Source organism: Trichosurus vulpecula, chromosome 1 (assembly GCF_011100635.1).
Source record: "Trichosurus vulpecula isolate mTriVul1 chromosome 1, mTriVul1.pri, whole genome shotgun sequence".
NCBI classification, from domain to species: Eukaryota; Metazoa; Chordata; class Mammalia; order Diprotodontia; family Phalangeridae; genus Trichosurus; species Trichosurus vulpecula.
In genome coordinates this window covers 212,993,970-213,021,727 of record NC_050573.1, presented here as the reverse complement: position 1 = coordinate 213,021,727, position 27,758 = coordinate 212,993,970, and the positions used below count along the sequence as shown (strand labels likewise).

Genomic DNA, 27,758 nt, shown 5'->3' with positions numbered 1-27,758 from the left:
TGTAAATATTACTGTAAGAAAATTGCTCACAAACTTTCCTCTCAATCACTTTGAAGAAAGGATAAGGGAATAATTTGTGGTTGTAGCTGAAATGACAGTATCTCTCTTTTATTTGGGTCTCAAATATAAACAGTAGATGAAATGAAAGAGCCAGAATGACACTACAAGTTATAGCTGGTTCTTTGCTAGATAAGGAAAGGAAAGAAGGAAGGAAGGAAGGACAGACTATTTCTAGTCCAATTTACTATGACTAAATTTAAGTCCTAGTTATGTGTTGATTTGATAAAAATTTGATTCTCAATTATATTCTTTGAAGAAAATACGGAAAGTGTCTTCAAGTGCAAAAATAAGGAAAAGAGTCTCACAAGTGGACTTCTGGTCTTCTGTTCATTTTAATGTTTTAAATTTGCCACCTAAAGACATTCATTCGAATGTTTATGGTTTAAGTAAAGGCCTGCATGTTGCTGAAAATTTTAATATGCTTGAATGCAGAGGACTACTGTTATTACTGAGATTGTGAATAGTTAACACTTATCATCCATGAAGGAAACTTTTAATGCTCCCAATAAACTGCTTCATTCTTTAAGACACTAACAAGAGCACATTTGTCTCTCTCCTATAATGATTATTGGAAGAGATGCCTCATGGAAGAGAGAATAATCTCATCAGACATGTTGTAGAGGTGATTCTCATATACGTAGAGGTTTAATGAAATGGTCATTAAGGTCCCATCTAGTTCTGAAATTGTGTGATTCTTTAATTATGATTTATAAAAAAAATTATTGGTTTGCTTCATAAATTATCCAAAATATGACTTCCTGAGTGAAAATATTATTTGTACTACATTAGAAATTAATTCACACATTTGTATAATAGCATGTTCAACCTAGATTCATTTGAATTCTCTTGAAAAGTTGATTTTTTGACTTAACTGAATAAATACATCCTTCTATCACCTGCATAGGTTTCTTCAGCATTTTGTTTAAATGAGTTATAACTCTTCACACAAACAAAACCCATACTTCCAGAACAAACTCATTTAATTTTGCTGCCATGATAGATGTTCCTTGAATCATCTAGCACAATACAATTTAATAATAGTATATTTTCATTTCTATCTGCTATGCCCATGATGTTTAATAACTCCAAAATTTACAACAATTCTGAAGACAAAATTCAAATGAATGATTCCAAAGCTATGCTTTCATAACTCTTCCTAGAATTGCCATTGATCTGGTGATTTGAAATTCTCTAAACCAATTCCTCTCATTTAAAGAAAAAATAATGTTATTTTTGACAGAATTGAAAGGAGGTAATTGGCCAATATGGCTTAGTGAAAAGAGGGCTGGACTTGGAGTTAGGAGACCTGCATTTGAATTTTGCCTCTAAAATTACTAGCTATGTGACCTTGGGCAATTTAAGTTCTTGATATTTAATTTTCCTTATCTGTAGAATAAGATGATTGCACTTGATATTTTCTCAGGTCATTTCAGGCTCTAAATTTGTAATCTTTTGACCCTCTGGAATCAAATATTTGTATTACCAATGAGAGAGAGAGAGAGAGAGAGAGAGAGAGAGAGAGAGAGAGTATACTTCTAGAATTGTATGAAATATTTTTAAAAACCTGTGTAGGATGTCAAACTGTTAATTTGGGGGTCTATAATAATATTCATGTTTATGTAGCACTTTAAAGTTTATAAAGTGGAACTCTCATCACAATAACTATCAAGTAGATAGTAAAAATATAATAATATTTTTCAGAAGAAGAAAACAAAGTACAAAGGGCTCTAAGTGACTTTCCCATGACCACTCAGCAAGTAAATATCAGAGCTATTACTCAGACCCAGGTCTTCTCACACCATGTCAAGCACCATTTGCCTCTCTGAAGAAAATTCATTAGCATCATAGGGAAATAGCAGATTTGATATAAAAGGAAACGATGGGGAGTAAAAAATGGCATAAATGAAAAGTGCTGAAAAGAAGGAAATCACATGAATTTTGCTTTCCTTGAACTAGATAATAATCACTGTTTAGAAGCTTAAAGACAGCATTAGAGATTTTACACTTTAGAATCTTTTTCATATACATTTATAAGAATAATTTCCTAATTTGTTACATATTAATCAGTGAGAGATAGTGTGGTACAATGGAAAGAGAAATTCCTTGAAACAGGAAAGTCTGTTTTCATGTCTTGCCTATTACTCATACAAGTTTTGTGGCCATAGGCAAGTCAAAAATTCTCAGCACCATAGCCAAATTTTCTAAGACCATAACTACTTAGACTTACCATGTGCACTGTTTGAGGGAATTTCTACCTCAAGTGTTCCCTGGAATTCATTCAACTCTGTGAAAGGTACTCTTGGAAGAAACATATATAGAATGATATTCAGATGTCAGTGAAATTAATGAGGTTAAATTATGTTGATATTATTAAGGTCTTTAATTATGTGTAAAGGGCTTTTATTGTACCTCATTGCTAGGTTCAATCATCGCCAAGGACTGATTAAATCTCTGGGTAGCATTTATTTACCTAGGGTATCATGGAATAGAGATACACCTTCATGCTAGGTGTGTATGTCTGTGTTTCTGTGTGTAAACACAGAGACATACACACCTATATGTGAAATTGTTCTCTTCTCCCATTAGAATGTAAGCTCTTTGAAGACAGATTATTTTGTCTTTGTCTCCATAACCCCAGAACTTAGTATAGTTCCTGGAACATAGAAAATGGTTAACAAATGCCTATTGATTGATTTATTGGGCCTGCAAAATAGCTAAGGAATATTTTCCATGTCAGTTGACAGGAGACTTAGAGAGAGATAAGCATAGACCAGAAGCAAGAGACCCGACAGGAGATTTGGATTCTGGGAGAAGTGGGTACTGCTAAACCCTGTCTTTCTATATGTTCTCTACAAACCATATTCTCAGTTTCAGTGTTGGAAATGGTGGAGAAAAATCCTCATGGCTTGAGAGGTGAGAACTGTCTAGAGGGGAAGGAACCACATGGCCAAGTTCCTGCATGACAAAGCAATAATACAACCCATGGTGGCAGTCAGGGGCTGTGTAATGGTAAGAGTTTCTGAACTGCTTTCTAGAGAAGTGCCAGAGTTGAAGAATACCAGCCTTCAGGAGGGTTTATGGAAAGAATAACCATATGGCCAAGTGAGAGAGGGCCTGAACCCCAGCCTTCTGGAGGAGTAGTAGTAGTCCCAAACCTCAAGTCTAGGGTGAAGAGAAAATGGTGGAACATCTTTTCTCAGAAATGGCAGTAGCCAGAAGCCCCCAGGACTGAATTTCTGACTTGTAAACTGAGAACTTGGGAGTTCTGGGCCATGATTTATATGAAGCAGAATGTTGTGGTGGATAGAGTTTGAATTTGGAGTCTGGAAGATCTGGATTCAAATCCTGTCTCTGACACTTCCAGTAGTAAGAATATGGGGAAAAAATAATCTCTTTGAGTCTCATTTCCTCTTCTATAAAATGAGCAAGATAATTCTTGTAAGACCTTCCCAATAAAGCTACTGTGAAGAACAAATGAAATGATGACTATAAAATGGTTTGCAAGCATTCAATCTAAAAACAATAGTCACTAGCAAGAAGTAAAGAAGATATAATCCTTGTTTTGGAGAAAGTTTGAATATAATCGGATCAAGAAATCTATATTCCCCAGAAATCCTTTTCCTCAATGTCAAACTATTTAACTGATTAAATAATAATGTAAGTTTCATAGCAATGTTTTAATAGCCAGATATGTGTGATAATATCTATGTAAGAAATTGATACCTGACGGAACAATCAGAAGCAACTTTCTACCAGAATGTTAGTGCTTCAAACTGAGTTTAACTCAGTTTGTAGCATCATAGTATTGAGAATTTGGAGGAAATTTAGTCCAACTGCCTAATTCTACACAAGAGTAAAGAAACTCAGAAAGGGAAAATAGATTTTCCAAAATCACAGAGGTAAAAGAACCAAGATCTGAACTTGAGTGTTCTGATTCCTAATCTAATGCCATTGCCATTATGTTAATGCCAATCACCCACTGTGTAAAGGGCCAGGCTGTGCAAGGTTTGAGAGATACAAAGATGGAAAACATCCTTACTCTTAAGGATTTTACAATTGAGTGGAAGGAATAAAATTTGTAAAGACATAACTTTGAGTAAGTGAATAAATGCAAGGAAAAATCAAACAGAGCAAGGAAAAGAGTTCAACTGAAAAAAATGACCTTCCAGAGGGACCTCATATATCATCTAGGCCAATATCCTTTTTTTTTCCAGATTAACAAACTGGAAAAAAAAATTAGATCCAAGGAGCCTAAGTGACTTCCTCAAGGTCACACAGGTAGTAGGTAATAGAGCATATTTTTACGACTAGGTTTTCCTGTACTACCATTCCCTATACTATCATGCATGAAAAAAACTTCATGGCACCTGATCACATAGCATCTGAGCTGAATGATAGTACAAGGAAATTAGAGGAGGGAGGTGGGGAGGTGACTATTCCTGGCATATGTATATAAAGTCAGAGAGATAGAAGAGAAAAAGAGAATGAAAAAGGATAATTAGTCCAGCTTGGCTAGAACATTGAGTGTGTTATGGAGAGCACCATAAAGTAAGACTAGGAAATAGGCTGGAGGTTTTGAGGGTTTTTAATGTGAGGTCAAGGCACTTGTAAAATATTCTGTGGACAATGGAGTGCCAAGGGGATTTTTCTTATTAAGTTGGGGAAGTGATATGATTGGACTTGTATATTAATTAGATAATTTGGACATTGGAGTGGTGAGTGGGTTGACGGAGGAGATCAGTTAGGAATAGTATAGCCAGACATCATGAATAAGAGTAAAAATAATAGAAGTGACCAGGAAGGACTAGACTTAAGAAGCCTGATTGGAATGAAAGGAGTGGAACAGCAAGGAAAAACTTCAAAGCTTTACCTATGTACCCTATGTGTCAGGGCAGCCCCCACAATTTAACACCTGAATGCAAGATGTGACCATGTACTCTCTCTTTGGGTTGGCTTAAGCACCCCAACCTGCCCTCACACTATCAGGTCTGAAGTTCTCAGAGATGGACCAACACAGCAAGGGTAGCATTCAAATTCTCTCAGCATCCTAAGGGTAATCTTATTGTAGATGGGAATACATCTCTATTATAAAACACTCATGAGTCCCCACTGGTATGATTCTAATATATTCTAAATCAGTCACCATGGCAATGCTAACTCTTAAAAATAAAGTACTTAATGATGAGGCAAAAGAAATAAGTATAACAATACAATTATTCAACAGAAAACAAATGGAGTAATAAGCAGTACATCACAGTTCACTTATAAACCTGGATCACACTCTCCGTTCAGTTTATATGCTAGTAATGAGCAAAGTGGACAAACGTAGAAACATAGGTAAATAACTCTTATCTGCAAGCCCTGCTGTCTTTTGACCCTTCAAGAACAATCTGCACAATAAGAAAACAATTCTCTACCAGTTGCTCCTCCTTCTAGTCTTCGCCTAGTTCCTGCTAGACAAATCATGTCTTCTTCTGTTCTTGAGGTGATAAAACAATGCCAAGCTCACTTAATTCACAATCACCAGTAAAAGGGTGCAGAGGAAGTGCTACATTTATAACAACAAGCAGTTCCCTTAAGCCAGAAAAGTGCAAAACTATTCCCGTTGGCTCTCTAAATGATGCACAAAAATTCAGCCAGCTGCTCCCTCAACTATGTTTTGTGTTATCCGATTAGCATCTGTATCTTTTTAGAAAAAAATTTCCTCAGGTTGGCTCTCTGGGAAATATAAATAAGCCCAGCCAGATCTTCACTCAACAGAAAGCTGTATCATGCAATCAGTTGTTAGCCCATGTTCATAGGAAAGCATCTCCTGAACAAATCTTTCCTCTCTGTTTTACCCTCTCAAATGAGAGGGGGACAGCAGAGAGCAACCAACCACTTCTGAGAGACTTCACCTCTCTCTAACTGTAGATGGGACTTAGGGATGATAGCTTAAGCTTCAGCAGAATGCACCTCTACTCCACTCTGTAGACTCCCTGCCTTTTCTTCAATCAATCCAAAAAGCAGTTCTTTTCTTCCAATCAACAGCTTTCCAAGTAAAGCAGCTGAAGTTATCCTATCACTTCACTGTTCCTGTTAGCATCTTTTCACTCAGCTTCTGCTGTCTTCTTAATTGCTGCTGATATCCTCTTAACTCCCTACCATCTGGGTTCTTCACAGCTTCTAATGGCTCAAATTAGAGCCTACTAGTGGTCAATGACTCATCTTTCCCTTATGAGATAAACCTCACAAATCCAACTCTCTGTCATTTATGAAACCAATAATCCTTATTTAATATCCTCCACAGTTTCCAAAGAGTTGTTTGATTTACAATACTGTGCGTTTTAACCTCACAAGCTTTAAAAAGTCACATGCAAATGAGCTCAGGGACCACAATACCCTTCAGCATCAGTCATTTCTCTGCCCTTAAACAGATCCTCTCAGTTTTCTATCTAATCTTCATAAACTGTGTTTCTCTTTAATGGAAAAATTGTTTCTTCTCATATGGATGTTTTAACAGTTGTTTTTTCCCATACAACATTTCTTTTTCTAGGCTTTTCAACAACCAAACTGCTTACATACAAAAAGGTCAATACCTTTCCTTAGAAATGGAAAGGCTGGTTGTAGCATCAGCAAAAGTTGGGAAGTCAGGAAAAAGGTCATATTTAGGTCAAAGGATTATGAGTTCAATTTGGGTCATGTTGAGTTTGAAGTTTCAACTGGATCTCCAAGATATCTAACAAGCAGTCAGAAAGTCAGGTTTAGAGATCATTTGATAGTCATATTTTGGAATCATCTACACAAAGGCCAATAACTGAAGCCATGATAGTGAATAAGATTGCTGAAAGTTCATCATAGGACCATGGGCAAGATACAAATTACAACAGCAGAAGCAATAGTAACTAGGAAAATTAGACTGGTAAAGAATTGTGAACCTGAGAGGAAGAAAGCTAAGAGGAAGTGGAACAAACATTGCCCTTACAGTGCTGAACTTAAAGTCATGGGACCCCAGCTCAAATCCATACTCTGTGAACTTGAGTAAATCATTTAATCTGTTTGTACCTTAGATTCTTCATTTGTCAAATGAGATGTTGGACAAGATAACCTCTAATTCCCTTCCAAATCTGCAACTATGATCCCATGATATCATAGAGACTAAGGATGGACACATTAGTGTCCTTCTATAGCTGTTTTCAAGTACATGATGGACTGTATCATTGAAGATGGATTAATTAGATTTGTTCTTCTTGACTCCAGTAGACAGCACAAGGACTAAAAGATAGGAGTTGCAAAGAGACAAATATGGACTCAATATGGAAAAAACTTTCTAATTTTAGGGGTTTTTTTGTCTTGTTTTTTTTTTAAAGCTGATTAAGCTCCATTGGGTATAAGTGAGTTTCTCCCCACTAGAGGTTTTCTGGAAAATGCCAAATGACCACTGGATTTGCATGTCGTAGACACTCCTTCAGGAAGTCAGGTGGTATTAAATGGTCTCTGAGATTCCTGAGAGTCTGTGCTTAGACCATTTTGTTGCACATGCCCCTTCAATTTCTAATGGCAGCAAATATAGCAACTTTTGCAGGGAATATATGGCTTATGGACCATTCAAACCAATTGGCTGAATGTCATGTACATTATCTTACAAAAAATTCACTAAAAACTGGCCTCTCCAGAGCTTTATTCCACATTACAGAGAATGTTCTTATGCTCACTATTGTTGTCATTCAGTCATTTTCAGTTGTGTCCAATTCTTTGTGACTCCATTTGGTGTTTTCTCTGCAGAGATATTGGAGTAGTTTGCCATTTCCTTCTCCCACTCATTTCACAGTTGAGGAAACTGAGGCAAACTGACTTAATTGACTTGCCCAGAGTCACATACCTAGTAAGTGTTTGAGGCCAGATTTGAACTCAGAAAGATGAGTGTTCCTGACTCCAGGCCTTGGTACTTTATCCACTGCTCAACCTACCTATCCTGTCCTCACTATGACCAATGTGTAATACATTTTCCTTACATATTTCAAAGACAAGGAAATTTAAGCCACAGTCTATTTCATTCATTGCCATATTTACAAGGAACATTCTGCATACTTTGGCTTCCTTTGGGATAGACACTATTCATTATAAATTCCTGTCATAAATTTCCCAATATGATTTATATTGGTGATATCTCATATGCAGTGGTGGGATTCAAATAAATTAACGACTGGTTCTCAAAAGAACCTAGCTAAGGCCAGCGCAGGCACAGGCCCTGCCCCCACTAAAAATGAGTTCTCTGAACTCAACCTAAAATTAGGTGCTTGTTCTACAGAACCAGTGCAAACTGGCTGAATCCCACCACTGCTCATATATCTCAAAAACAAAGATGAAATCATTGAAGTTTTGGATTTTATTTGACATGTTCTGAAACAAAGAATATAGAATTAAATAATGAAATTTTCTCTTTTTTCTTATCCCCCCAAAAATAACTTAATGCCTTTAAATACCTCCTAAGCAGCTAAGATAAAATAAGATACTATGCCACAGCTAAGATAAAATATGATTCTGGCAGTGGGATCACTGGGTAGCGTTGGGACTTGGAGTCAAGAAGACTAGGATTCAAATCCCATTTCAGACACTTACCAGCTACATGTCCCTGGGCAAATTATTTACCTTCGGTTCCGTTATTTTTCAATCATGTCTGATTCTTCATGACCCCATTAGGGGTTTTCTTGTCAAAGATACTGCCATTTCCTTCTCCAGCACATTCTGTAAATTAGGAACTGAGGTAAACAGGGTTAAGTGACTTGCTTAGGGATACAGAGCTAGTAAGTAACAGAGACTATATTTGAGCTCAAGAAGACTTCCTGACTTCAGACCTGGTGCTCTATCTGCTGTACCACCTAGTTGCCCCTCTCTCAGCCTAAACATCGTCAACTGGAAGTTGGGGAAAATAACAGCATTTGGCTCACAGGGCTGTGGTAAGGATCAAATGAGATAATATATATGTAAAACACTTTACAAACCTTAAAGTGCAATTTAAATGCTAGCTGGTGTTATCTCAGAAATATAAAGAGCACAGAACAAATGAAAAGACCATAAAAGTAAAACTCTGAGTAACCAAAAAACCAGTAATAGCCTCAGGGAATAGACAATGAAACTTATCTTCCTCTTATCTCCAGAGTGACTGGGGGCTACTAGAGAAGAATGTTGTATATATTATCTGAGTGGTCAGTTTATTGGGTATTTTTGCTTAACTGTTTTTCTTCCTTATGAATGTAAATGAGACTACTCAAGGTATTCAAGTAGGGGCTGGGGAGGCCCAGTATTTCCGGAAATGACCACAATATAGAAACAAAAACATCATCAATAAAATGTGTGTGTGTGTGTGTGTGTGTACACATATATGAATGAGGGTAAAAAGTCTTTGAAGTTGCCTTCTGATGCTGTCCAAAAAGTAATAATAATAAGAAGAATAAAACAGAAGTGAGTGTCACTGGTACTTTTGAATGAATATTACAAGATTTAAATAATTTAAGGTGTAGAATTAGATAAAGAGCCAATAATATATATTGCATTTTCTATTTGCAAATTTTAAAAGCAACATTTGGCTTGTTTCTATTCAGGGGAAATCACTGTGCTTCAAGTGGTGAGTAAATTATCTGTACAAGCCTTAAGGACAAACATCATCTGTATCTCTGAAATACCAGCTGGGTGGCAACCCTGTTTCTAACAGCCTGGAAAATACCATGGGACTTGCCAATTTTGCTGCTGTCAAGAGTTGTCAGTCCAATACTTTCCCTATCCCCAAAGATCTGTTGAGAAAGAAGAAAGGGTGGGAGGGAGGGGGGGTTGGGAAACTTTCTTTACCTAACATTCTATCCTTTGATTATTCTCATTTTTGTAATAGCTTATATCTACGTAGCCATTTTAAGTTCCAGAGCACTTTGTATTCAACTTTTTCATTTTCACTTTAATCTTAGCTCATATTTCAGAACATCCCAGCATTAGAAATAAAAACTGGCAAATATGATATTCAAAAGAAATGTGTTGCATGCACACATTTAGAAAGGAAGGGAGATGTTATGTGCTTACAGCAACAAACCTTCAGAACAAAAATAAGTTTGTTTCAGAATACAACATATTTCTTATGGGGGGAAAGTGCCAGGTTGTCTCACTACCAGATTGCTAGATTTTACAGCTGGAAAGGACTTTAGAGATTGAATCAAATGCCTTTATTTTACAGATAACAAATTTGAGGGCCACAGAAGTTAAATGATTTGCCCATGGCAAGATTATAAACGCCAAAGCTAGGATTCAAACTCAGTCCTCTGATTCCAAAGATAATTGTCTAATGGGCATAAACCTATAAGTCAAATTCCATTAAGGAGGGAAGGATGCACAGTGCATAGGTGAACAATGGAACTAGAATTGAGTGCAAGAGAAAAGAAAAAGGAGATAGAGGATGAATACTAATTTTATATAAGATTAATTTTCAGAGATAATTAAATGAAACTGTCCTTAAGCTTTCTCAAATTTTGCCACATCTCACATATTGTTCATATTCTTTTTAATATGTTAATGCTCATCAAATTCAACATCTCAGAAAAGATGTTTTTATTATCAAGTTACACAAACTAAGAAATATCAGTAGCTAATAGAGTCATGGACCATATTGCCTATGTAATAAAATTTTGATAGGACACCATACTCTTATAGCTGCTATTCTCTGCATTTACACTTTTGTTGAGCTGAAAGCATTTTTCATACCCTTTCCTTTTGTCCCTCAGACCACCTCATTGCCCTTTCACAGCTGTGAAGGCTAAAAGTAGCATTTTTGTTTAATTTTCTAAATTGAATTTTTTCAAACAGAAAATTTTTCCTTATCTTCTTGACAATGGCCCCAGTTGAGGAAGAAATAAGGAAAAAAACTGTTATAATCATGTCAAGGAAAGAGTCAGTCAAGTTAGAGTCGAGGAAAACAAATTTCTACATTGGCCATTATGTGTGTGTGTGTGTGTGTGTGTGTGTGTGTGTGTGTGTGTGTTTGTTTATATGCAGAGAAGGGAAAGAAGGAGGGAGGGAGGAAGAGAGAGAGAGAGAGAGAATAGCGAAGTTAGAGATAGTGCTGATAGGTAGGTAGATAGGTAGATACATACAGACATACATACATATATACATACACACATACATAGATAGATACATAGATAGATAGATAATCTTCACATCTTCCCAGGTTTCTCTGAAACCATTCTCTTCATCATTTCTTATTGTACAATAGCATTCTATCACATTTATATACAATGCCTTTTTCAGCCATTCTCCAATTCATAGACAACCTCTCAGTTTCTAATTCTTTGCCATCATAAAAAATGCACATCCTTAGTTAGAGTTTGCTTTGCTTAGGCTCAATCCCTTCTTTAATCTGCCTTTCTTTTACTATATACAGAGAGAGAGAGAGAGAGAGAGAGAGAGAGAGAGAGAGAGAGAGAGAGAGAGTCTCTTACTTTGGAATACTGTATTGTAAGCTCTCTGTTTCTTGTAGTTGTGGCTACTAAATCATGTGTGATATTGACAATGGGTCTGTGGCTCCTTGGGACTTGAATTCTTTATTTCTGGATGTTTGGAGTAGTTTTCTTTTACCTGGAAGCTGCGGTTTTAGCTACAATACTCCTAGGAATTTTATTTTGGGGTTACTTTCATAAGGTCACCTGTGGATTCTTTTTATAAGAGGTCTGAGTACTTTTCTTTTATGGTTTCTTGAAAGAAAATGTCTATATTCATTTTTTGGCTATAGCTTTCAGAAAGTTCAATGGGCATTAAACTTTTCCTCCTCTACCTGTTTGCCAGGTCAGTTGTTTTTACTATTAGATAACTTACATTTTCTTCTCTTTTTTTTTTTGAGTCCTTAGATTGTTTTAGTATTTTAATTATCTTATGAAGTCATTGTCTTCTATTTGGTCCATTCTAATTTTCAGGTATTTTGTTCAAGCAAACTTTTACATTGCTTGTGCCAAACTCTTAATTCCCTTCCCAACTCTTCTTACATAACTCATTTTCTTTTTAATTTTTTTCCTCTAGAATTCACATTTCATTTATAAAAACATTTTAAACACTTTCTAAAAACTCTTGCTTCACTTCTTCCAGAAATTCTTCTTGAATTTTTGCCCAAACTATTTTTCTATGAGGCTTAGTTTGTAGATATTTTATAATCATTCTCTTCAGAGTCTGTGTCTTGATTGTCTCTGTTACCATTATAACTCGTTACGGTGGGATTCTTTTTTTTTACTTCTTTGTTTGCTCTTTTCTTCAGCCTACTTCCTGACTTTGGATTTTATATTATAATCAGGTACTTTGTACTTCTGGAGGGAATTTCCAGCTTTGTCCTGATTTTGCTTTCTTGGACATATTGCATATTGTGTTATTCTAGGTTCTGACAGGTGTTTCAGACTGGTGACTTGTAAGCTTTCGTGAATCCCAACATAGGCTAATCCAAGACAAAGTATGTTCATTGTCTCTCTGGTTTGAGCTTTGCCAGTTCCTGACATGGTTCCAGGTCTGAACAACAAACAGGCCTGTCACACCTAGCTCCTTGCAAAGTCTTCCTTGAACCTGTGGCCCAGAACTAGGCAATACCTATTTCTGTACTCCACTCAAGTTTAAATTACTCTATGATATATCTAGGACCTTTTCATGCTCTAGTACACAGCCTTTCCCTGAACTGTAATCTCCGCATCGATTCACTACTTGCTAAACCCCATCCCCAATGTCCGCAGATCTCTAGTTCCTTATGTTGCCCTGTGCTGAAAAAAAAATGATGCACTGTGATTTTTTTTTCCTTGAATTTTCTTATCAGAATGAGATCTGGTGCATTTTCTAGATCTATTGGGAGATTTTTTTCTGGAGAAGGGGTGCATCAAGGTCTCTATACTTCTTCCTGCTATTCTTCCATCTTGTCTCTCCCTCCTTAAAGCATCATTATAGCAACGGACATATAAAATGTTGTAATGCACTGGTTATCAATCCCCAACAAAGTTTTTGCACTTTTAATAGCCACTCTTTGGTCTTTCCCTAGAGATCAAAGATATTCTGTGCAAAGCATGATCAGTGTGTGTGTGTATATATATATGTGTTGGAAGTGATGTCCATGAAAGAGAATCAAATGTTAATAAATTCAGAGATAAAGATCTAATTTATGATCCTATTATGAAATATAATAATGTTTTAGCTTAAGTAAGGGTCTGTGCCTTCCTAACAACTATCATGTGAAAAAAAATGAACTACTGCTGGGAAATGTAATTCACATCTTTATGTAATTCCTTTCTTGACACACAGTGATTGTAATAAAACAACAGATCAGTTCAAACAGGTGATTAGAGTTGACACAGGAAGTTGTACCATGATCCTATTTGTTTGCTAATAGTAGTATGCTATTCTTAATATTAACAAAAAAAATCCAGCATATATTTATGCATCCACATAAGATATGCATGTAAGCATATATATGCCTAAATATAATCATATGCATGAATATATGTGTGTATACATACTTATATGCACACATTTTAGCTCCATGCTACCTATCCTCAGACACACATAGACATAGCAAAAAAACATACATTGCAGAAATAGAAGAAAAAAAATATTGTCCAGTCAACATAATGGTTTTGCTACATAGTACAGTAATGAAAATTTCATTTACATTGCTTTCTTCCCATAAAATGTTCATTGGATATGCTAGATGTCATTTCCAAAATGCTTCCTACATATTGCTTAGATCTCATCTACTCGAGTACATTTCATATTGTGAGGAGAAATGCCAGCCCAATGCTAAAGAAATGTGAATTTCCATGGTAACAGATGCAATTTTATTTCTTTTGTTTGTGATGCTGGAACTGAACACCACGAAGGAAACTCTAAAAGGATTGTTTTATTAAATGGTGACAATAGATTTGAAAAGGCTATTCAAAATTATGCAGCACCAAGGCACTCAAATACAACCTATACCCTGCCCAACAACACAAATCAGCAAGCGAATAAAAAAAAACCCTGCCTCCTTCCTGTAAAGATGGTGTAGTGAAACAAACCAAAACAGAAACAAAAATGTAGGCTAATAGTATGCTAAGCTGCATTATTGTAATTTAAAAGAACTAGATTTGAGACTTATGGGAAGAGAATTAGGGAGTACATTTGATATTCTGCTATAGGCTCAATTGTTATGAGTTATGAGATTTTTTTAAGCATCCTTGCACACATTTTATTGTGGTTTTTGGAAAGACAATTTACTACCACCCACTGCCACCATATATCATTTCTCTGTTATATCTACAGGCCACTTTCTGCACTGATAATACCCCTAAGGCCATCCTTGTAAGTAACAAGGGCTGGTCCTCAAGCTTTCCCTTATGCAAACATTTGGCATTTATTGTGCAAGCTATAATGAGTCTTTACCAGTATCTGTCCTCCAAGCACAGGAGGTTCAGATGTTTTCATAAAGATTCCTTTAAGCCTAATTAATTCAGAAATTCATTGAACATATGTGTTACATACACAGAGTAGCCCTTTAAATGTCTCTCTTTGAGCTGAAAATTACATAAATAGATTGAATAACAGTATTCAACATGATTTATACATTTCAAATAGTGCCAACAAGAATGACTGCTCAAAGTGTTAATATAAACATTTATGCTAGAATCAGCATTCTCTGATCTCTTTATGAAGCAGAACTTTTTTATGCTAGTTTGGCAGCAATTTGGGTTCATATGTGCCTTAAAAGATATATTTTTAAATCATTTCCATTTTGTTTAAAGTGTAATGAAAACATAACTGCAAGTTCTAAGTTTAGATGACTTCTAGCAGCTTCCATTATGCAAGTTTGCAAACCAAATAGTGTGTGCAAGGCTGATGTAAACTCAGCACACTCAGCAAGGTGTCTCTCTCTTAATTTCTTTCAATTTATCTTGAGTTAAGTCCAAGATTAAGTGGGAGTTTCTCCTATCTAAGATTAAGTCAAGCCTGTGAGAAATCAATTGCCTATAAACATTCAAGCAACAAAATGGCCAGTTTCATCAGGCCAAACAATGTGATGTTTGACTGGATCCGACTTCTCCAGAGTCTCTGTTCCCTTACAATTTCCAAGATGTGTGTGGGCTTTTCTAAGCACCATCAAAACCTAACACCCACCCACAGAACGAAAAGATATGTAGCAATATGTCATCATCATTGCAACTTACCTTGCACAGTACCACAAACAACTTTTTTTCCTCTTTACTTTCCCTTCCATAACCCAAAGATTGCTTTGCCCCAGTTTCTAAGGCACTAAGGAGAATGATCTTTAAGAAGGTAATATATGCGAGAACCATATATTGAAAAAAAGTGATAGCCTGGGAGGCCAGGAGATAGTCGTTCCAGGTTTGACTTTGCATTAACTAGTGTGTGTGTGTGTGTGTGTGTGTGTGTGTGTGTGTCTGTCTGTCTGTCTGTCTGTCTGTGTCTGTCTGTATGTATTGCACCTATATGTATGTGTATTGTATATGTATATACTGTCAGAATGATTACATATCAATATAAGATACAAATAGATAGATAGATATTTATAAGTGTATGTTTCTTGTGACAGAGTCAAATTACAGTCATAGAAATTTCTTATTTGCTTTTCAAAGTTTCAGAAGAAGCCAAACAATTAAAAAAAACTCCTTCTTAGTGAATTGAGTCCAAGATGTTACTTGAAAGAAGTATTAACTCCAACAAGGAAGTTCTTTTAAAAGCTCCTAGAATCATGGGATATAGAGTTGCAAAGATCCATAGAAATTCTCTACTTCAACTCCATTTCATAGGAAAGGAAATCTAGACTTAGAGAGGAAGAAGTAGATTGCTTAGTGTAACATAGGTTGTAAACAGCTAGATTCAAACTGATGACCTCATCACACTCCATAGGAACTCTAAAACAGTGAGGTTGGTTTTGAATCCCAGAAAAATTCTAGGACAAATTACTATAAGAATCATTAAGAAATATTTTGCAAAGAAACTGGTGTTCACAAAGAGGCTGGATAGCTTTATTAAGAAAAAGTCACACTAGATTAACTTAATTTCTGTTTTTGGCCAGAATTATTGAACTGGTAGATCAAGGCACAGTTTACCCAGATTTTTGCCAAATATCTGAGAGTTTTTCCTGTGCTCATCTTGTGGACAAATAGACAGAAGTAGGCTAGAGAACAGTAGATAGTTAGATGGATTCAGAACTGTGTGAGTGACCAGACCAAAAGAGCAGTCATAAATAAATCAATGTCAGTTTTGGAGTTCTCCAATAGAGTGCCCTAGTGCCTCTCTGTGCTTAGCTTTGTACTATGTTTAAATATTTAACATTTTTTATCAGTGGCTCCACTAAAGGCATAGATGGGGTACTAATAAAAATTTAAGATAATGCAATCCTGAGAGGGATAGCTAGCATGTTGGATGACAGTCAGAATCAATGAGGATCTTGACATTTATGATATTGAACCAAATCTAAGAAGAGGGAAATTAACAAGGAAATATAAAGCACTAAGTGTAGCTTCAAAAAAAAGGACTTCCCAAGCACAACATTGGGGAAGTTGGACTAGCTAGGACATGATCTGAAAAACATGTGAGGAATATAAAGTGTGATAAATCAGCCCCCAAAGCTAAATCAGTCTTTCCTCATATGTGTGTGTGTGTGTGTGTGTGTGTGTGTGTGTGTGTGTGTGTGTGTGTGTGAAAGTAAGACTAGGGAGGTGAGAGTCCCACTATGTTCTTCCTAGAACCCACAAAATCTGAAATGGGGTTTTCAGTTCTGGTTACTATTTTAAAGAAGCACATTGATAACCTAAAGAACATCCAAGACAAGTTGATGAGGCTAATGAAGGGCCTTGAATTTATGCCCTTATAAAGATTAATTGAAGAATTTTGTGTTTTTTAGGCTAGAGAAGACAAGACTTAGGGGTCCATTAGTCCAGTCTTGATTAGTAATTTCAGTGATGTTACATATTTTATTTGGAATTTTATACACAATTACTAATGTTTTGTTCATCATAACTATGTATAACTAAGAAATGGTGAAGGTAACAAAGGTAATAATTTGTTACTCTGTGCCTTGCATTTAAGTAGTTGATTTTCCACTGGGCAGACTTGATTGCAAAAGCATCTCAGAATTCAAGATGTGTAATTCCCTCAGGCTATCCTCAAGGAGTCTATGTTTGTATCTTTAACAAGCATTGTAACTATTACAAGCTCATCACCATTTAATAAACAAGGAGCTGATTATTCACATCATGTTTGGTGTGATCAGATCTCATTGAGTTTAAGATTCTTACTGCTGTCCAGCAGTGAAAAATTCACTGGCTGCATAAAGAAAAAAATGCTCACCAAAAACCCATTTACCCAGGAGGGAGTGATATGTCTTAACACTTCATTTATGGTGTATTCAGAGAGGTAGATAATGAAAAAAAATTAACAGTTAAGCCCTGGCCATTAAACCAGTCTCCCACTGATTATTCATGACTGCCCTATTATTTATTCACAGTACTGTCCACTGGAATTAATGTTCAGCCACCCTAGCATTACAAAGCAGAGTTTGTTCCCATAATTGATAGGATTCTAAATCCATTCAAATAAGAGATTGCCTTTCAATAGATCTGCACACTAAGTATTACAGCATGGGAAATCAGTAATGTTCAAAGTAGGTCATGACAGTGGGAGAAAAAGCTTTTATTTTCAGTTTTATTGTGCCTACTTTCACTTTCATCCATGATGTTTAGTCATATGCCTTATTTATAGGAGTAACCCTTGTATACTGCTCTTCTCTTTGCCCAGTCCCTTACCTTTGGAAGAATTTAGGATAGGATCTAGAGTTGATAATGATTGAAGTGCTTTATTTTACATATGAAGAAAATGAGGCCCAGGAAAGTTAAGCAACTTACCCAAGGTTACCTGGGTAATACGTGGCAAAAGTTGGAATTTGAAGCTAGATCCACTAACTCCAAATCCAGAACTTTTACCACCACAGTCCAATACTTCCCTTTCTTTCTTCTTTCCCTCCTTTCTTTCTCCTTCTTTCTTCCCTTTTTTTTTATGTTGACCTGAATTAACCAAAAATTAGTGATATGATTGACAAGGATATTCCCTCTACCAATGGTACAGGTACCATTCTACAACTCACTAGATTATCTTCAAAAGTTTTTGTGCTTAACAAATTCATCAGTCTATAACCTGCCTAGTCATAAACCTCAAAATTTACCTAAGCTGGTCCATAATTCAAAGATAACTCAGCAGCATAATATAACATAACAGTTAAAAACAAAAAAAAACCTCTTGTAATCTGAAGGAATGGCTTTAAAAAACCATCTTTTCTCAGTCTCAGATTATTGCATGTACATTGGTTTTGTCTGTAATAAACTCCTACAGTAGTTCTTCTCAATACCATAAACCCTTGTTTATAAGTAGCTTTAATCATATTTAAGAATTTTACCCGAAAATATCTTCTCTCATTTTACATGGTAGGTTCCTAGTGTGCCTTCAGCTGTGTCAGATTTTAATGTAGCTTTCTCAACTACTGCAACAATTCCGAGATCTGATCTCTTGCTTTTGGAAAATTGTAAGAAGGTCACCAGGAACAAATCCTCTAGTAGATCTTCACCTGAGATGTGAAGGTAGTAACCTTTCACATCTCAGAACTTTAGATCATTTAACTTTTACAAAATAGTATCTAATGAGAGCAAATTGGTCACCTCATCAATCTCTGTGAAAAAAAAAAAAGAGGAAGAGACCCTTGGAGAAGGGACACTTCCTGTCCAGAGTGTTCCAATAAAATAAAAAGCAAAGTGGCTGATCTGTGGGGCTCCCAATAACCATATCAAATGGCACCTCCTCTCTCCCAGACTGAAGTTGCCTATAGGGAGCATATAAAAGTAGAAAGAGCCATAACCTGCAAAGTGATGCTTGTTTGGCTCATTATGCTACAGTTGTAAGGCTCATGCCAGCAGGAAGATAGTAACCTTCTAAGAAGGTGTTCATGCCAGCAGAGGACTCTGATTGGAACAGATATATAATGCATGGACCATAACTTATAATGAGTGGTTCCTGCAGGGTTTTCTGAGATGTTAGGTTAAACTTAATTAAATTGAATAAGCACATTTGCCTGTTACAAGATATTAACTAACTCAATAACTACTTATTGAGGGATTATTATCAATGAATTGTTCAAATTTTGTAGTACTTTAATTTTTGCTAAGTATTTTCATCGTAACTGCTGTGATATAGATAAGCTAAATATTACCATCCCCACACTACATATAAAGGAACTCATACTTAGGCAGCTAGGTGGGGCAGCGGATAGATTGCTGGGCCTAAAGTCAGGAAGACTAATCTTCCTGAATTTAAATGTGGCCTCAGACACATACTAGCCATCCCTGGGCAAATCACTTTACCCAGTTTGTTTCAGCTCCTCATCTGTAAAATGAGTTGTAGAAGGAAACGGCAAACTACTCCAGTATCTTTGCCAAGAAAACCCCAACCGGAGTCACAAAGAGTTGAACGTGACTGAAATTACCGAACAACAACGACTCACAGAAATGTATTGAGTTGTCTAGTAAGTTTCAGTTATGATCCTTTAACCTAGGTCTTCATACTCTGAGTCCACAGTTTGGGGCATTATACATCGATGCATGTTACAATATTATATATTATGTTATACATATATACATATATGTTTATAATATATCAAATAATATATTATACATGATATATGATATGTATAATAATATGCGTTATAAACCATGTATGGTTTGTTAGTGCTTTCCCCCTTTTAATGTTTTAAGTTAAGTTTCAATTTGATATACTGTGGCCAGGATGCATAAAGGTGAGAAATTGGTACTCAAATACTGAGACATCCAGCATACTCATTTCCAGAGGCTTCTGGGTAAAATCCAAATAGAGATATATGATACCTTTCCAAAGGCATCACTGATATAAGCACTATACTGAATTTTCATTTCCTATAGGGCCTACAACAATGTTTGCTATACATAATAAGTACTTTTTGAATAAAGCCAATTTTGAATATGCTACACGATATACAATTATAGATGTTTATTTACCCCTTTAAAATTTTTCTACCTATATGTCATGGAAATATTTTAATCTTTCATTGAAAAATATTGACTAAATAAAGCAATCTATATCGAGCTCCCCAAAACAATAACATCCAATTTCTATACTCACAGTGCTGGTGAATCAAAATTCCAAAATACTTTAAGAAACAAGTAATATATCTTTATCCAGAGACTGAGAAAAGAGAGATTAAGTGATCAATCAAAGCTTACTGTTCTTTTCTGAATAAAGATTAGAACCATCTTGATAATAATTGCTTTATCCCATTGCCAAATTACCTATCTTCATTACCTACTTATATTAAAGGTAGTATATAATGCAATTTGCCTCATTTTCCACTTAAGTGGGCTATGTGGATCCCAAAAGCCAAATAAATTTTTATTTTTAGCACAGTTTGCAAAGTTGATCTCTAATTGCATTATTCATTGCCATCCTCAATTTATTCATATATTTCATCTAATATTTGGAGATTGAATTGGAAAATTGTTACCAACTAGCAGAATGCTTTTATAGTCAAATAAAAGCAATGGCCAATTTCTTTGGTCTTATGTTCATAACACAATGAGTTTTTTGGTAACACTGCAGCTACCTATCCACATTTTAGTTCATGGAAATGGTAAATTATAAAGTGAGATGCTTGCAGTAGGAAACAGTAGCTTGAAAAGTAGCCTTCATTAATTGAACTATGATGTAGCATCATAGGTTGATTGATTTAAGTCCAGAAGGGACCTCAGGAGATTGTTGAGTCCTCATTTTACAGATGAGGAAAATGAGATACAAATAGGTTAAATGACTTGTCCAGGGACAAACAGATAGTAAGTGGCAAAACCAAGATTTGAATTCAGGCTCTTTGACTTTTAATACCATGGTCATTCCACTGTATTTTATTGCCACCCATTATTGCAGTCTTAAAATATTTGGATTGTCTTTTAAGAGATAAATTAGTTTTATTACACTTGGTTCCCAGGGTAGAACAAGGATAAACAAGGACATTATAAGGAGACAGATTTTTGGCTCAATCTGAGTTGTCTGCTCAAAATGGAATGAGCTCCCTCATTGGTAGCGAGTATACCCATTACTAAAGAAATTCATGGTGATGTTGGTTGACAACTAATAGGGAACCTGACATAAAGGATTCATGCTTCAGACAACAGTCCTTAGAAGACAGCTTCTTAGTGTCCTTGCAACTCAGCAAATCTGTTATCTTTACTCATTTATGATGTTTAAAATATTACATACAGTAATAAATTCAATAATGCTTGACGTGATCTGATTTCTATGAAGTATTTATTAAATTGCCAAAGGGTAGAATAGTAAAATAGGATTTGGAGGTAAGTTTTGGGAGGCAAGAAGTCATAAGTATGAAGTAAGTAAAATAGATTTCAATTACTTGAACATTTTGCCCAGGATTAATGAAGTCTTATTTTGTGTGTGTGTGTGTGTGTGTGTGTGTGTGTGTGTGTGTGTGTTTCTCTTGTCATTGCAGAATACGAGAGAAAGTATAGTCATGATCTTTGTCCCAAAAGGACTCCTGATCTAAAACATATTTACAAATGAAATGAAAAAGGAAGGGGGAGGCTTTCAGACTCCTTTTAAGCCAAAAATTTCAAATGCTGCTTCTTAAGTATAAAATTCTATAATAGACCTCACATATTAATTCCATTGTCCTTACAAAGGTAAAGTTTCTTTTCTTCTTCCTTCCTTCCTACCTTTCTCCCTGTATCCTTCCCTTTTTTTTTTCTTCCTTTCCAAACTAAATAATCATACCAGGCCTTGGGAGCTGCAAAGAACAAATATGTTATGCTCAGTTTCTTTATTGAAGCCCTTTAAATCTCAGTTCAGGTTTTTTTTTCTCTTTTCTTTGGGGTTTCTTTTATAATAAGTCTGAGACTAGAAATAACTTACAGTGAGACAGACACTTGGCTCAGCCCCAAAAGGGCTTTAGGTCCCTCCTATATAATGGTACAAATCAAAGCATGCATATCAAAAGATCTGGCATTCAGATGACATACCTCTCATTCAATCAAGCTGAGAGCTATGAGACATGTTAATGGCATTGCCCTAGAAAAGAAAAATTCTTTTTTTGTCTGTTATACTTGATGCTATATCTTGACATAGCCAAGGTTTTCCATTTTCCTTCCTGGAAATAAATACTGGTCCATCCTGTACCTTCCAGGTAAACTGCTATTTTCAGAGAGTGAAAAAAGAGTTCAGCTATACTATTATGTCCAAAAACAATATTGTTCACAGAAGGTGCAACATCTGTATTATCAAGGACTAAGTTATACCAAAAAGAACTATCATGCGTCATGGAAAGATCTTTAGATTTAGAATCAGAAGACCTGGATTCAAATCCCACCTCTGCCACTTACTATTGTTTTTACTTTAGGCAAGTCACTTAAACTTTCTGGACCTGTTTCCTCAACACCGCCCACCTCCCCCCCCCCAAAAAAAGAGAAAATTGAACTAGATGGCCAGTAATGCCCCTTCTAGCTCTAACTCTATGATCATATTACCCCCCTTGGTGCTCCCTCTGTAACAACAATCTTGCTAGCAGCTACTGTGGCTGTGTAAAACCAACAACAACCAGCACACAGAAGCCTGCCAATACAGGTTCTTTGATCTGCTATTCTAAGGAAAGCAACTTTAAGGGGTTAGCAATCTCAGTTTAATCAAACATACATCTCTAAGCTTAAATTAGATAAGAAATAAGAGACAACATTGAGGAGTTATTAAAATTTGAAGGAAAAGTTGAAAGCCAGGAGGTCATTGAGAATTTTCACATTATGTAAAATTCAGAGATGATAATGAAAGAGATGACAAAAATAGCACCAATATTTCAAATGATTTTGAAAAGGAAATGGGCATACTTAGACTAGAATTCTAAAAGGCCTCTTCTGAGTTTGACAGCATACTTCCAGTTAGCAAACCAATTATATGAAACCAAAGAAATTATAATAAAAAGATTTCTGTAATGATCATGAACAAATGTGTCAGTATTTGATTAAAATTATAAAAATAATCCCAGGCCTGCACATAGTAGTACATATGGCAGATGTTGCTATAGTAACAAACAGGAAGAAAGATAAGAGTTATTAAACAATATCTCTCAGGACAGGTAAAGAAACCACCTTGATTGAAGAGACATTAGAGAGCTCTTGAAGAATATAGTATGGAGACGCATTGGAAGACTACATCATTACCTAGTTGGAAAATGCAGTTTAAACTTGGAGTGACATATTGCCCAATTAAAAGCAACAAAAAAGAAATATGTGGAAAGGAATGCAGAAATCAAAAGCAAACCAGTAATCCTAGATCCCTTTAATAATCAATTAAAAGGTCAAAGAGTCAATTAACAGAGATGAAATAAAGAATAAAATAAAGGATTCATCATAAATCAAAAAATATACTATAAAGCCATTGCTAAGAAATCAGAGGTGAGAAAGAACTTTGGAAGGATGAGGGTGTGGAAAACTTCTGGTCAAATATATGGTTGCAAGAAACCAATACAACAAAAATAGGAGTTGGAGCAAATGAGGACAGGAAATGCACAGTTAATATAATGAAGAATGTTGAGAGATAAATTAAGTCACCTCAAGGGAAGTGAATGTAGCTCAGATTTCTCTGAAAAACTGAAAAGTGTCAGGAACAGATAAGACGTTTAAAATATTCCTCAATGAAATATGAATTATTAGCAAAGCACTTGACCAGCTTCTTCTCAGATGCAATATTGATCCCAATTTTCTTAATAGAATCATTTATTTATTACCAAAAGATTAACATCAATGACCCCTTCAAATAAAGGCACACTTTGTGTTTGTGAACTGTAAGAAATGGGAAGAAGAGTTTTGTTTCCACAGAACTGAAGGTATACTCCGCCCCGCCCCCCTTCCTCACCCTACCTTTAGCAGAAACCAGGCCTCAAGGTCAGTCAGGTGAAAGGTCAGAGGCTTGTACGCATGCGCATGCTTTTTGAGAAGGCAGTCAGGGGAACTAGAGAGGCCAAACCAGTTGAACCAGTTCAAGCTTATTTAGGGTCTGGTCTTGGTCAAGAGGCCAGGCCTACTAATTTGCATATGTTAAGGGGGGAAGGTAGGGGAAGTAAAGAATGTAGATTAATCCTAAACTCAGACAAGGAAAATCTAATTAACTTCACTTCTGCTTCTGTATCTTTATTATCCTACCTATATAAACTGTATAACCTAGGAAAACTATGTAAAAAGTGAAGAATGTAAACTAACCATAACTCTAGCAGGAGTGGAGGGAATGGTTCCCCCCCACCCCCCCCGCAGCTGTATCAGTGTGAGTGTTCCAGTGAGCACTATACCCGCTCTCTTGAGGAGTGTAATAAATGCCTTCCTCTGCCCACTCTAGTCCTGAGTTCTTTGGGTGAGAATGGGCAAATCACACGGATCTTCCTAAGGTTACAGAAAGGAAAGCAATGAGCAGCAGAAGCTCATCTTGGGCTTACTTCCTGATCCTGCCTTGGGGAGTACTGTGATCCTCACTGTGGTGTTAAGAGGGTGACCACTTGGGATTTTCCTGGGGAACCCTGTGGTCTGCACAGCCTTCTTAAGGGGACATCACTTGGGTCCTTCTTAGGGTCTGACCCCTAGGAGGCCCTGGGATCCCCACAGATTAAAGGAGGCTACCACTTGGTCTTCCTCGGGGAGTCCTGTGGTCTGCACAGCCTTCCTTAGGGATTATCACAGGGTTCTTCCTCAGGACTTTGGCCCTGCCTAGGAAGTCCAGTGATCCCCAAAACTGCATTTCTCACAATTTGGGGAAGTCCAGTGATCCCCAAAACCATATTTCTCATGTGAACTTTATAGAAATCATTCACTGCTTATATCACTAAAAATTCTACAACTGTCTAAGAAAAAAAACAATTGATTCATTGAAAAGCAAAAAGTGCATACCAAAAAGGCCCAGAAGTCTAAAGAACAATTTGTTATTTATGCAGTAATTATTGAACAAGCTGTTTGAAAATGCTATAACATATATACAGCCTTTGTTTACTACTTCAAAGTGTTTGACACAGTTCTACCAACACGGCTTACCATATACTGAAAATCCATAAAATAGACCCAAGTATAAGAATACAAGAATATTTGACCACATGGAAAACTCATCATCTTATAACTGTACAAAATTATAGAAAGATTAACACCCCCTCACCAAAAAGGAGGAAGAGACTTGATAGCTATTCATAGAACACATGATAAATCAACCCAAAACCTACGAAACTTTTTGGAACAAATGGACTTTACTTCACCAATCAGTGCAACAGGCTAATAACTGATTCATGCCATTGCATTTGTTCAATGGAATTGAAGATCACATAAACACTGAGAATCCTTATTCCAAGTCCCATTCCCATTACAGCATCAGATTCTCAGAAGTAGACTGGCTATATCAACCCCTCAGGGTTCTAGGGGTACTTCTGATTTCAGGAATGATTTTCTAATGCAATTGGCTCAAAAAAATCCCATGCGTTTCTCTTCAATATTTTCAAGTGACAATCAAGTTACTTAGCCAGACTCAAGGAGATTTTTAAGAAAGGATTATTTACTAAGGGTACAGTAAACATGGTAGCTACAAAACATCCTGAATATGTCTGTCACATATTCTGTCACCAATATGTATGGTGGCCAGGACAAAGTGGGCTCAGACATAGGAAGCACATATGGCAAATGAGTAACTCATATGTCTTGGTTGCTGGAATGCCTTTCCTTTTATTTCTGAGGTTTTCAAGATGATCTTTTTAATCATAATGGATTTACATCCAGTCTGCCCTTGGTTCCTGATAGTGCAAAGATTGCTGACAGCTAATCTGGAGATGCCATTTATGACACTAATGGGAAGATGGCAATTCCAACATCCTCGAGACCATCGAACATCATAAAGTGCTAAAGGGGCCAGGGTGGAGTGGGGGGAAGGGAGCAGAGAAGCCCTGGCCAAAACCGAGACCTCTCTCCTTCACAGTGATATGCCAGAAAGCCACATACTCTGATTTCTGGAAAATTTCCCATTCCAGCTATTCCAATTTGTTCATATAAGACCCAGAAGTCCTGTAATGAAATACTATATCTGATTGGAATATGTCTCCATTTAGCGTCACGTCATGTCATCAAATAATCATCAAAGACATTTATGCCATCTGATGGTCCATGAATGATTGAATGATGGGAATATGTTCTTGCCTAGTTATGGTTTACAGGCTAACATAGGGTAAGGTAGTTTTGACACTTAAATTACCAAAATTGGCTTAATTCTAAAAGGCGTCTATGAAAGTACTCAGCTAAAAATGGATTCAGAAGTCCTTCATGATTCGCATCTTCATGAATCTATCCAACTATACGTCAACCAAGAAGCATCAGACAAATAACTAAATTTGTTTGTGGAAAAAGGGAGGCTTATGATGGCAACTCAAGACCAGGATATTGCCTCCAGAAATTAGAAAGAGGTTATTTTTAAGGTCCCTAGACTCAGTAACCAATACATAAGGCAAGGAAACCATAGAAACTGGGCAATACATTGATAGAGGCTGAAAAATTTAATACCTACAGAATACCTAACAAGATATGGTCTAATAGGTATATTTGTTCATCAAAAATATGCTATCTTCCATGGATTCACTGTCCTCATACTTACACATTCCTCAAGATATCCTGCAGAATTCAGCTGATAAACTTGCACTGAAACAAGACCATTATCACAGACTGAATTGTCACACAGAATTTCCAAGACCTAATATTGGTCCATAATAACTTAGCAATAACTTATAACAGATGTAACCATACCAAATACTCAATCTTCAAATTATGTGTAAGAAACGCTTTCACAATATAGGGACCTAAGAGAGAAAAACAAAATCATATGGAAACATGCTTGCTGCTCTTTCTGGTCCTGAAGTTATATCAGAGATGGTTAGTGGTGAAGTGGATAGAGCCCTAAGCCTGGAGTCAGGAAGACCTGAGTTCAAATCCAGCCTCAGATACTTATTAGTTGTGTGACCCTGGGTAAGTCACCTAACTTGTTTGCCTGAATTTCCTCAACTATAAAAGAGGAGTAATAAAACCATGTACCTTGCAGGGTTGTTTTGAATATCAACTAAGATAATATTTCCAAAAATATCATAAAAGGGTCTTAACACTGCTTGACATGCATTACACAAAGGATGCTTTCAGTGAGCCAACAAGAAAGGGGGCTTTCATCTTCCTTTTATTAAAGTACAAAAAGTAGTTATTATATAATTGTATTCATTCATAGAGAATTCATAAAATTCATTCATAGAGAATAATAATAAGATAGTGATAATTTTTATCTGAACCTCATTGAAAAATATAAGGAGATAGTCATAATACAATTAGATATAATCCAATCCAACAAATATTTATTAAGCACCTACTATGTGCCAGGAACTATGCTAAGGGCTGGAGATACAATGAATAAAAAGAAAGACAGTCCTGCCCCTCAAGGAGCTTACAATGTAATGGGAAAAGACAATATACAAAAGGAAGCAGGAGAGAAGCTGAATGGGATGGGGGTAGACCAGGGGGTACTGTCATCTTGTTCCATGGAGTTGAAACCAGGAAGATCAGCAAATGCAGAGT

General features: G+C 36.2%; 1 protein-coding gene across 1 annotated transcript in view; it reads left to right on the top strand.

The window, feature by feature from the left end:
- DOK6 (docking protein 6) overlaps positions 1 to 27,758 on the top strand; it is a 150,930-nt gene that overhangs the window by 115,244 nt on the left and 7,928 nt on the right. The gene's annotated exons all lie outside the window — the stretch shown is intronic.